General features: G+C 37.9%; 1 long non-coding RNA gene across 1 annotated transcript; it reads left to right on the top strand.

The window, feature by feature from the left end:
* Nucleotides 1-1374: 1374 nt before the first annotated feature.
* Nucleotides 1375-6022, top strand: LOC128852318 (uncharacterized). The gene is made up of 3 exons (XR_008450071.1): nt 1375-1466; nt 2192-2739; nt 3335-6022. It is a non-coding gene; the product is annotated as an uncharacterized LOC128852318 (long non-coding RNA).
* The last annotated feature ends 6810 nt before the right edge of the window (nt 6023-12832 follow it).

Genomic DNA, 12832 nt, shown 5'->3' with positions numbered 1-12832 from the left:
TAAAGTCCCTTTGTTATCTCTCTGGACACCTATGGCTATTGGACTGGTTACCTCTAGATTAGACGTTCAACTTTATTTCAAGTTGAGAGGTGGCATCAGCTGCATACAAACTCTATGTTCAGTTCTATCTGTCCCTTTCTTTCCAAATGCTTATATAATTAAAGAAATAAACAAATTTTACAAATATAAACAAAACACAGTGCCCACTTCGTTGTTTCTTGTTGTTGTCTTAAAATGCTTAGAATTTTTCAAGGATCAACTGAGATGCGGTCTGTTAAATGTCAGAGTTGCAACATGGACATTAGTAACGTTATGATGAATTTGGGTCTGCAAAATCAACTCTGTCTCTAGGATTCAAGAGGTCCTGTCTTAATATTTTAATCACTACAGATTTACTACTGCCTCTCTTTTCATTTCTGTATCAGATAATGAAAATCTGGAGTAATTAGGATTTTAATATACGTACTTTTATTTAAGTAATTGCATTCCTCTCTGCAGTCTATTAATCAGCTTCCAGATTCTACAAATCGCTATAACATTATGTGCTTTGTGGTCAAATTCAGCTGAAAAAGGCAGTTATAAGTATCACATAAATCCTTGCAATTTGAAGTGACACCCATGGCTCAGGGCATTAGCACTGGATTAGAGTTACTATGCAGTATAATTGTTTGTTGTTTTGCAGTATAATACAGATAAGACTACACAATCAAAGCTTTCATAGACATAAACAGACATCACACACTGTAATTATATTTGTCTGTGAGTTTATAATAATCATAGATGGCAGATATTACAAGGCAGTTCTTTTTTTCTGGTTAATATATTTGCTGTACTCATTTTACTCCAAAAGCAACTTCCAGTAAAGAAGTAAAAGCCTGGTTTTGCTTTATTTTTTCTGATGGAAATTTTCTACAAAATAGACAGAAGAGCAAAATATTAATTTACTTTACTGCCTTTTCACTTAGTGTAATAATATATATTATTCCCTTTTGATTCAAATCTTTTTTTTCACTTTTTTTCTGAGAACTTTGCTGGATCTTAAAGCACAAGATCGTAAAACCACTTCAGTAATGACCCTCAGAAGCAAAGGTTTATGTGTGATTCACAATTAGCACAGTGTCATACTGTGCAAATAAACACATAAGGATTTTATCTTGAAGCTACTGAAGGCATTTCTACTTTGAGAACACAGATAACCCTTTTTATGACAAATGTAACAAAACCTTCTTTCTCGCACTGAGAGTGCAAAGTTACTGACATCAGGAAATGGATAAGACAGAGAGTCCTTACAAAATAATAAAAATATGAATTTCCTGTTTTTTTCCAAATTTTTTTTTGTGAAGAGAACCTTGATGTCCTTTTGTTGTGCAGATTCAATGCTATGATGGTGACGAGAAATCGGGAGTATGTGAGGAATTAAACTACTGGAACACTGTAGAGCCTGACCTACTTCATATGTTAAAAAGGTAGGAGGTTATTAGCAGGGGGAAGTTCAGTGGTTATAAAAATACTTTGAGGAGTGTTCAGTGTGTTACAAAGATCAGTAACAGGGTAGAATGGCATAAAACCAGGAAGGAAATTTTTACTAACTAAGCTATGGGTAGTGGCATAATTGAAGGAAGATATGGAAGCCCATTCCCTTGGAAAAACAGTTAAAATGAATTAAAACAAAAACCTAAAAAGCATGCTTTTACAAATTGATTTGTATAAAACTTGTTTTAGTCAATTGAATCAGTCTTTCTGTGAAATAAGATAGGACAAAGAAAAGCATTATGTGCTTCTGCAAAACATATTCTAAAGATAAATTTTTAATGGCTGTACTTCTGTTACAATTTTTTAGTACTATCATAATTAGGTATTTATTTTACCAATGCACCAAGTAGCTTATTGTTATGTACTTGCTTAAAAAATGAATATAAAAATACAATTTGTACCATAGAGTGATTACATTAAATGGTAAGTTCAGATAAATAAGTAAGAAGCAAAGGAGTATAAAGGTTCATTGGCTTCCAGGGAATGAGCATGAGTATGGATAAAGTATTGCCATATTTCTGGCCCCTTTGACCCCAGGTGGTATCTAGGAAAGCTGGCATAGAGGGATGGAGTCCTGTATTTTCACAACTACATTGCGTAGAATGTAGATTATGTATCATTCTAGCTAGTACTTTTTAATGGTTTAATTTTTTTTCAGCACCTTAATAAGCTATCTATCCCAAAGAAATCTGGCCTAATTGCAGTACACCCTCATTGATGATAGATTTTTGGAGCACAGACCTTTGGAAAATCTGTCACTAATCTTGAAAGAAGATTCTTTCCTGAAGTTACTCCTCTTTGAAGTAGCGCTGCATTTTCCCTTGAAAGGAGAAGAATGACGTACAACCAAAAAGATATGCAAAATTATAAATAACTCCAACTTCATATTTTAATATAGTGCCGCCATGGAAACCTAATGACTGGGCAGCTGTTCTTCTTCATCTCATAGTGAAACTTAAAGATTCAAAGCTATATTACAAGTATTTTAATTGCGATCTTTCGATAGAATCTTTAAATAAAAGAACTGGGATCTTGTTGGAAGGTGGAAGTCAACAGACTGATGTTCACAATCATCTACATCCACCTCTGTTTGATAATAGAAGTTTTGTTTTACAGTGATTTTTCAAAATATTTTGTGTGCAATGTAATCAAAGGTTCTGAAGAAGAACTAAATTTTTCTCTGTTGTTAATAAACAAAAACCTCATGTAAGTAATAAAACTCTTTTGACTTTCTACTGTGATAGTTCTGAATACCTGCAAAATCATTTGAAGCTGCTGAGGACATGTTTGGAATTTAGGCCTCCCTTTATGTCTTGGTTTAAGAATGAATGACCCCTCTTAAGATACCAGAACGTTCCGGATTGAAGTAACTTTTACTTTTAACAGGTTGCGCTCATCAGTGTCATGGAATGAAGAGTAAAGATCTGCCTCCTCCTTTCCTCTTAGGTATGTTACACACCTTCATTTTTCTGTTATGTCTATCATAATTATAAATTCTCATTCAAAGAATATCACAAAGGAACCAGACACTTGAGAAGCATATATTTTGCAGATATTTTTTCTTATAAGTACTTTATACACCAAGGCTACAAGCAGGTGGGAGGAAGATGCCTTACTTTTGCCTTATGCAAATTTTAGATCATTTAGCATAATGAAAAGAGTAAATCAGAAAAGGTGAAGAGATAAAGTAGAAAAAGAAGCCAAGGACAGAATTTTATGAGATATACAAATGGAGTTTTCTCTTTCAATCTTGATTTCTAAGTGACAAAATAATGTCTGGGGCTTCTCTGTTTGTTCACAGGAGAACATCTCAGGAAACAAAAAATTGTTATGGCTGAAAAACTCTGAACCAGTGATACTGATGAACTCCCCTCTTCATACAACATTTTTATTGTCTTGCTTTAAATGTGAATTTACAGTGGAATTTTTGAGGTGGGGAGACCATTGTCTATTTGTCTCCATTTCCAGCCTCGCTGCAAAACAAAAGTGTGTGAAAGGAATCACAAGGCAGTCATGCAGCAGCCAGAGTATATGTTGACATCCTCACCAGCTGAGACTACTTCCATCTTGCTGCTAAACATGAGGCAAAGCCTCATCACCCGGACCAAGGGGAACGTCTCTAACAGAGGACATGACACAAGGAAGAGCTTAAACTTCCCTTTCCATTGTCTCTTCCTGTTCATACTGAAGATTAGTTATGATCAGTGAAATCAGTGAATTAGAAATCATAAAATGAGGTAACACATGATGATGTATGTGGTCAATAAAACATAAACTTTATACTTGTTCCTGGTCAAATATCAGGCTGAAAGAATAGGATTTAGGCTACAATTCAGACAGTCATTTACTTGAGGAGATTTAAGATGCCGTAATTCTTCATGAGAAATAATTCTTGTCAGTAGCTGTGCTAAATTAGCATAAAAGCTTGTCTGTAGACATGCTGTTTTCAACAAGATTTTTTAGGGATTGCAAGGGAGAAGGGTTTCCATGTATCAAGAAACATACGTATTAAGAAACGCATGGAAAGCAGCAGAAGTGCCTCTTGTGGTTAAGACTTCCCATAGTCATAGACCAAGTCTGATTGTATGCCCGTCTGAAAGGCTTCTTAGAGATCACTCCTGTTATAATCTCTTTCAGAGCAAATAACTTGCCATCCGAGCCAAGCTGCGTTTGTTTTCTTTCTTGTACGGCTGCCCTCCCTGGCAAGCCTTACGCTGAGGGTAGGCAGTTACGGTATGTGTTCAACTTATGGGAAGCAGGATTAACGTTTTCCTCACCAGTAGTTTACGAATTATCATAGGATAAAAAGAAAGACTGTATTCCACCCACCTCTCCGTTATGATGTTCAGAGATCACTGCCAAAAGCCAATACCCCGTGTTCTTATAAAAACTCAGTGTTGTGTAGTAACACACTACCCACCTGGTAAACAAGAAGATGCAGATCATTAATATCAATAATTAATTGAAATTTATCTGAGTTCCTATAGTGATCCCATAGCTCAGATCAATTGCAAAGACTGAGATCAGCTGAGTTGGAACCCTGAAACTTTCACAAATCTAACTAAGACTTGAGTTTTGGTTCTAGCCAGTCTTTCTGCTACCACTCTCTTCTCCACACTATCATATACTCTGGTGGCAAAATGTCAGTCCTTCTGCTTGTGTTTTGAACCAAAGTTAAGTGGTGGTTCTAGCTTTCTCCTGCAGGCATGATACCAAGTAAGATAAGAAATATACCACTAAGAACCAAAATAAAATTTTCTATTCCATTCAGTTTCTATTCCAGCTCTATCATTTCTCCTCGTGGAATTGCACAAATGACCAGGGTTGTAATAAATGTTTTATTTACATCTGCGACTTGCAAATCTTGTACATACTAGCATTTTCCAAAAACGTACATAATCTATGTTGCTTATTTGCATAATTGTAGCGTTTTACAGCATACAAACTGCTTAACTATATTTTAATGAAAGTATTTAACTGAATGGCTTTGAGACTTTTTTGTAATTATGCCTGAACTTAAGATAATATTGAAACTTGATAATTATAAGAGTATTGCAAGCCAGCAGAGAATCTCAGTTACAGTACAAAATATGAGCTTCTTAAACTCATCTGTATCCTTCTGCTTAATTTTCACTTATATTACGACACTTTTCTCTTTACAGGAAGTTATCACTGTTTTCTTTCAGATATAAAGCTTTGGTCCTTAGAGAAATTAAGATAAAACTCAGTCATTAGGCTTTGGTTAGTGTCTAGATTTTATGTAAAATATGTTAATAAATGGTGTAAGAAAAAAATCCTCAGAAGTTAAAACATGCATGAAATTAATATAAAACTTTCTCTGAGTCTGGTATTGATAATTACATCACACATTTGCTTTAATACCGCACATGAAAAATTTTTTCCAGGTCTTTTTTTCTCCTATTAATTTCCTGCATGTGTTAAGTCCAGTTCTTCAGCCAGTAAGCAGACTAGTCAGCTTTCCTGAAATGGGGCCACAGGAATGAGCTTCATGTCATCTCTTCGCGTTCCATCTGCAAGCCTTCTCCCTATGTTTTTGGAAAAGATTACATATTTACCACCTCTCTAAATTATTCTAATACATTAAAATATCTTGCTATTTGTGCATAAAGTGTGATTAACAGTAGAGATTTGAAGGAGTGAATTGGCACAATAAAGACTATTTATTTGTTCTGCTGAATATTAAAAGGGACATGTGTTAGGAAGAAGAGGAATAATGAAAAGATACTTTGACAAAGGCCTACGTAACTTCTGTCAGCCCAGCTACTCCTTGGTACATCAGTGCTATTATCTTGCTTATCATTAAACAAAATGCTTCAGCACTCTGAGAACTACTGTTCTATAAAGAAACAAAACAAGCCCTTTCTGTTTATTTCTAAGTGCAAGAGATTACAGAATTTTTTCCTCTTTGCCAACAGCTGTGTTCTTCACAGGATTTCTTTTTTCCTGCATCCATTCCTGGAAATACTGATGCCAGACACTTTTGCATTATTTTACATCTCTAAATGGAACTGTTGCTTGGTATATTTACAATGTATTTCTTGGAAAGGTATTTGCATAATACCTTATTAACATGCGGTATAGTTAACTGCAGAAAATTGATAAGTCTGTTATTAATAAAATAAAACGATTAAATTCTTTATTACAGTGAGTTGTTGTGTCTGTTCGTTTAAGTATGTCAGCTATGTTACTACCATTTGGACAGTGAATATTAATATTGAGTAGCTACGACTATCCATGATCATAAGTGATTTCAATGTTATCTGTAACAGTTACACTGAAAAGATTTCAAGCTAGTCAAACACACTTAAACAGCCAGGAGGAGTCTTACATTAAAATTTTATGCTGTTTTACCTCTGAAGAGACAGCATTTACATTACTATTACATAGGATTACAATTTAAAAATAAAAATTAGACACATCAGTGACTGAACCTGGGAATCCTTTTTTAATGAGCATTAGAAGAAATGCCAGCCTGAGAAACAAAAGCTGATAGTTTGCAAGGATGAAGCCAATCTTTAACAGCTATATACATTTTCTGTAGAGCAGGAACTCTTAGGTAAAACTTTTTAAAAATGGTATAGTTAATTAGTATTTAAAAAATAGTGCAAAAAGTTTCATATAAGCCCTTAAGCGCTCAACTGTAAGTACTGGAATAATCTAGCCATAGATTTATCTGCCAACACTTTGTTGTTAGGCCTGATAATGAAATCCTTGAGAGTTTTGGCATTGGCTTTAACAGTGATCCTTTTCCCAAGTACAATTTCTCCAAACTAACGAGCTTGCCTCTTTGTGAAAAAGAGACTGAAATAAAACACAACTCTTCTGGAGCTTCCAAACACCGCCATAGCTTGCCACACCACTACACCCATTGTAAAGGCCATTTTCACAGTTGTCCTGTCAATCCCGTTTGCCATAAAGACTTACGGGGCTCTCATTAGTAACAAACTCAGTCACAATTGCCTAATGATTTGGTCCTGAGAGTCCATAACCCATGATGAAAATGACTACAAAAAAGGAGTGATTATAAAATGATTATAAAAAAGTGTTTCTTGAGAAACATGCCCACCAAGAAATACAGTACCTGTACAGTAGAAATTGGTATGAACAGTGAAAAAGTGCAGAGTGACCCTCAAAAATCTTTCAAAAACTGCAACGGTAACTAAAACATGCCACACATCTATAAAGTCAATATATTCGAAAAGAGCTTCTGTACTTCAGTTTTATTTTACAGCAAAGGATGAACTTTGGGAAGTTATAGATGCCTATGAAAAAGCTGAATATTATTTATTTATTGGTAATTCCAAGAATTACTATCGAAATAATCGCTCAACTGAAGCCTGGACATGGGCTGTGCAATAACTGATTGGATTTTTGAACAGCAAATGATGAATTTTCTTGGAAAAAAGTGAAGGCCTTAACCCTGAAAATTCTGGTTAGTATACAGTAATATGCAACTGATTTCTGAAAATCAAAGTAGTACATTGTATTTTATTTTTCAGGGTATTAAAGAAGTCGTTGTCACAACACTCAGTGATACATTTCCTGATTTTCATGTTTTTGTAAGAGTAAAGAGAAAACAGGAGAATCTCCTCAGATTCTTTGTGATTTGACCAGCCTGCCAAGGTCACACTGACAGCATCAACTGGGACAAATTCCTCATAGAAGGACGCTGACCTTGAGTCCTTTACAATTTGGCCAGTCTGCCTGAACTGCACCAACAGCATCACTGGGGAAAACCTCTTGCGTCCTTTTTATCAATTATTAAAGTTTCCAGAAATTTGTATGTGTATACCAAGTAATTTTATTATATAGATTCATGACAGGATAAGGATTTGAAAGTAGCTGGTGATAAGATAGTGACTGCAAAAAGACGTCTGGAGTGATATGCAGTCTAACTCCAAGCACTGATAAGCACTAGCAGCTAGTGTGATGTGAGTAGATAAACACATGTAGCACAGAGTTCTTACCCAAGAGGCATCCCTATGGAGGGGAAGAGAGGGTCCATTCCGTTGACTGATCCCAGAAGTTCCAATGGAGATCTTATTTACATTTCCCCCTTTCTGTTTTGTTTTTATAAGGTTTCTTTACCTTTAGGTCAATCTGGAGTGTCTCTAGTCATTCATTCTTTTATTCTTAATTGGTGTAAAAATCTCTCACTTCTCATTTAAAAGTATAGTCAGTAAAATTTATACCGCATGCTCATTTGGGAGTGGTCGTCCCTTGGTGGTGGGTAGCCTTTGGGATAAAGGTATGTTTTCGTATTATAACGATATTATAATGAGCAAAGTTGGGCTGAAGGACATGATTTCACCACCATCCTTGACAGCAGCTATGTGGTTCTCTTTGCAATTCCACGCCCATCCTTGCTAACAGAGACTGACTGTATGAGCTACAGCACCCTGTTCTCCATTCCAGAGATGCTGGACATTCTACTTAGCCAAAACAGGCCTTTTCCATGGCAACTGCATTCCTTTCCTGGGAATAACAACTGCACCTTCATGCTAAAATCACTATACAATCACAGTGTACCTAACTCTGGGGAAAATTTAGGGAAACTTGGGATTCTCATTCCCCCAATTTTTCATTATTTTTCCACGCTGATTCGGAACATATTTTGGCGATAATCCTAATCTGCATCTGTTTAAACTAGCTTATGGTGTCAGTCTGCCAAGTACTGAAAAATGTGATATGGCATAAATAGGGGAGACTCTAGAGCCCCCCTGGGATCCCTTTAAGGCCTTCTAGGACCCCTCTTGGACCTGCACCGGGCTCAGTGCTGGGTGGGCTCAGTGCTGGGTCCAGTCCTGTTCAATGTCTTTATTAATGACCTGGATGAAGGGACTGAATGCACCCTAAGTAAGTTTGCAGACGACACTAAGCTGAGTGGATGTTTCAATCTGCTGGAGGGTAGGGAGGTTCTTCAAAGGGGTCTGAACAGGCTCGATTGATGGGCTGAGACCAATGGTGTGAGGTTTATCAAGGCCAAATGCTGGGTCCTGCACTTGGGGCACAATAGCCCTGTTCAGCTACAGACTAAGAGAAGAGTGGCAAGAAAGCTGCCTGGAGGAGAAGGGCCTGGGGGTGTTGGTTGACAGTCGACTGAACATGAGCCAGCAGTGTGCCCAGGTGGCCAAGAAGGCCAATGGCATCTTGGCTTGGATCAGAAACAACGTGACCATGAGGTCCAGGGAGGTGATTCTTCCTCTGTACTCAGCACTGGTGAGGCCACACCTCGAATCTCATGTTCAGTTCTGGGGCCCTCACCACAAGAAGGACATTGAGGCTCTGGAGTGTGTCCAGAGAAGAGCAACTAAGCTGGTGAAGGGGCTGGAGAATAAGTCTTGTGAGGAGCGGCTGAGGGAACTGGGGTTGTTTAGCCTTGAGAAGAGGAGGCTGAGGGGAGACCTTATTGCTCTCTACAGCTACCTGAAAGGAGGTTGTGTAGAGGAAGGAGCTGGCCTCTTCTCCCAAGTGACAGAGGACAAGACAAGGGGGAATGGCCTCAAGCTCCACCAGAGGAAGTTCAGCCTGGACGACAGAAAATAATTTTTCATGAAAGGGTCATTGGGCACTGGAACAGGCTGCCCAGGACGGGGTGGAGTCACCATCCCTGGAGGTATTTAAAAGATGGGTGTATGAGATGAGATGCTCAGGGACATGGTTTAGTGGTTGATAGGAATTGTTGGACCTGATGATCCACGAGGTCTTTTCCAATCTGGCAATTCTATGATTCTATGATTCTATGACTCCAAATATAATATAATATCAACGTATCATATCAACATTTATCATCATCATATGCAGGTTGATGAAAGCAACTTATCATATACATTATTTCATTGCTAATTAAAAATATATTTCTGTGTTTGTTTGTAGAAGAAAAGATAAATGAATCAAGTGCAATGGAAGGGAGTACAAGCTCCCCAACTAATGAAAAATAGAACACAGGGCCATTCTTGTACTTGTCTTTGATGTTGCTACATGACTGCTGATTAAGTTATACTGCTCAAAACAAGGCAAAACACCAAAACATGTAAATGCTTGAATACATCCAATGACATTTAATAAGGCTTTCAAGGATGTAGCTAATTTTAACACAGTGTACAAAGCCAAGAAGACTGGATTAGCCAAGCAAAACTTGATAGAAAACACCTGAGGGATCAATGGGATCTGAAAATAATGCTCTATCTACACTTTCAGAAGTGTTTTGATATCATCATTCCTGTCTTACTTGTTCAGATTTAAAAAGTGTTTCTTTCCTGTCCTTGGGAAGACAGAACATCCTTAGAGAAGTTTGAACCCATAGATGCTCAGTGCTAGAACAATTACCAACACGCAAAACAGAACCTCCATAAACAGACAACAATTTCCCAACAGACTTGGGATGAAAGTGGGATGTAAGTCGTTCTTGAAACTGAGACAGCCAACATACAAACGTGTAGCTGATACGTATAAGATGTTGCCTTTTGTACTTCTTTTGTACACTAGATTTACAAAACATGACAATGCTTTTATGGCCACTTTTCCAAACTTAATTCACTGAAACATTAGCCAAAGTGTTTGTTTTCTCTTTGTGAAGAAGAGAGCCTTCCTTCTCATCCGTCCAAGAATGCTGTTGTACGCAGTAAGAATGCTGGAGTCAGAGCTGACACTCAAAATTTGGCCTGAAACAATGAAGATAACATTGCAATACCTACTTTTGAGGTAATCATTGTGTTTAAATTTATCTTTGCTAATGACTAAAGTCAATAGCATGGCATATGGGACAAATCCGCTTCATAGTTTAATGAGAAAACTCAAATATAAAAAACCTTGATGTTATATATACTGAAATGCATCCACGTGTATTATTGCAGTACGTGTAGGATGAGCTGGTCAAATATTTCTAAGGACTGTTCATAAGCATTTATTCAAATTTTGAACAGCTATTGAAATGAACTATCCTTCTTCACCTCATTATTTGCTGTTTACAAACATTCACATTCTTACTAGCATTGTGGATGCACTGATCTTCAGAGAAAAAAAAAAGAAAATTTATGACTAGTCAGTATATGTATCCATCCTTTAAATTTTTTCTTTTGAAAATGTAAATTTTCAGTAACTGGGTAGAAACAAGCCAGTTTTACCGTATTCTTGCCACACAGTAAAATATAAACAATTCATTAACAACCTTAGCTTGAGCTATGCTAAAAAGCATAAATTGAAGTTCAATATTTTCTCATGGCAAATAATTTTGACCACCTCAGTTTCCAGTGTTTAGGACTGGGGAGGTTGTGCTCAGTTGAGCAACAGGAAAAAAACAGCAAAAGGCACTATACCACCATTGTACTAAAGAAAGCCCTCGGGTTAAGAGACTACTTTGACCTTATGGCACAAATTAGCACTACCTCAGGGTTCCTCTAATTTAGGCCACCCTGTAATAGCCTCTGGCAGTCAGGGATTATTGGATGAAAGCAAACCAGTTTGCTGTGAACAGGGATTCAGAGATCTTCATTCAATTCTTGACTGCCCACAGCTTCTTCCGGTGATATTAGGCAGTATTAACATTTCTGTGCCTCCTTTTGCTGTATGAAGAAGCAGCAGTAATATTTCCATACTTTATAAACGTGCTATGAAATGTATTTACATTTTTTTTTTTTTGGAAACTTTGCACATAAAGCCATCGAAGTTTGCTGATGGTTTTGTCAGGCTTTGGTTGGTCTGTGATGGAAAAGATCCTAACTCACAGTTTACATCTCAGGCTGTAAAGTATGAAAGTTTTTTTGATTTTGGTACATCCCTTTATCATGCAAAAGAAAATAAGACATCCACAACCACCCATAAAAGCAGGTCTGTTAAAAATTGCTTGAGCATATGCTTCCATGAAATAATATGTATATATATAAAAATAATAGTAACTAAAAATATCCTGTGAGTGAATCTACATATATGCATGGATTGTTTTTGTGGAGTGAGGCATTCTCCAAAGTCTAGCTTTTCTGATGTGTTCCAGTGAACACACTGCTCAGGGAAAACTTGGATGCTACAGAATTTTAATATCACAGAATCACAAAGTTGGAAAGGACCCATTGGATCATCGAGTCCAACCGTTCCTAACACTCCCTAAACCATGTCCCTAAGTACTTCATCCACCCGTTCCTTAAACACCTCCAGGGAAGACGACTCGACCACCTCCCTGGGCAGCCTGTTCCAGTACCCAATGACTCTTACTGTGAAGAATTTTTTTCTGATATCCAACCTGAACCTCCCCTGATGGAGCTTCAGGCCATTCCCTCTAGTCCTGTCCCCTGTCACTTGGGAGAAGAGCCCAGCTCCCTCCTCTCCACAACCTCCTTTCAGGTAGTTGTAGAGAGCAATAAGGTCTCCCCTCAGCCTCCTCTTCTCAAGGCTAAACAACCCCAGCTCTCTCAGCCGCTCCTCATAAGACTTGTTCTCCAGCCCCCTCACCAGCTTTGTTGCTCTTCTCTGGACACACTCCAGAGCCTCAACATCCTTCTTGTGGTGAGGGGCCCAGAACTGAACACAGTATTCGAGGTGCGGTCTCACCAGTGCCGAGTACAGAGGGAGAATAACCTCCCTGGACCTGCTGGTGACCCCATTTCTGATATAAGCCAAGATGCCATTGGCCTTCTTGGCCACCTGGGCACACTGCTGGCTCATGTTCAGTCGGCTGTCAACCAGCACCCCCAGGTCCTTCTCTTCTGTGCAGCTCTCCAGCCATTCTTCCCCCAGTCTGTAGCGCTGCATAGGGTTGTTGTGCCCCAAGTGCAGGACCCGG

This window comes from Cuculus canorus, chromosome 5 (genome assembly GCF_017976375.1).
Source record: "Cuculus canorus isolate bCucCan1 chromosome 5, bCucCan1.pri, whole genome shotgun sequence".
Classification (NCBI taxonomy): domain Eukaryota; kingdom Metazoa; phylum Chordata; class Aves; order Cuculiformes; family Cuculidae; genus Cuculus; species Cuculus canorus.
This window is presented reverse-complemented; position numbering and strand designations above follow the sequence as displayed.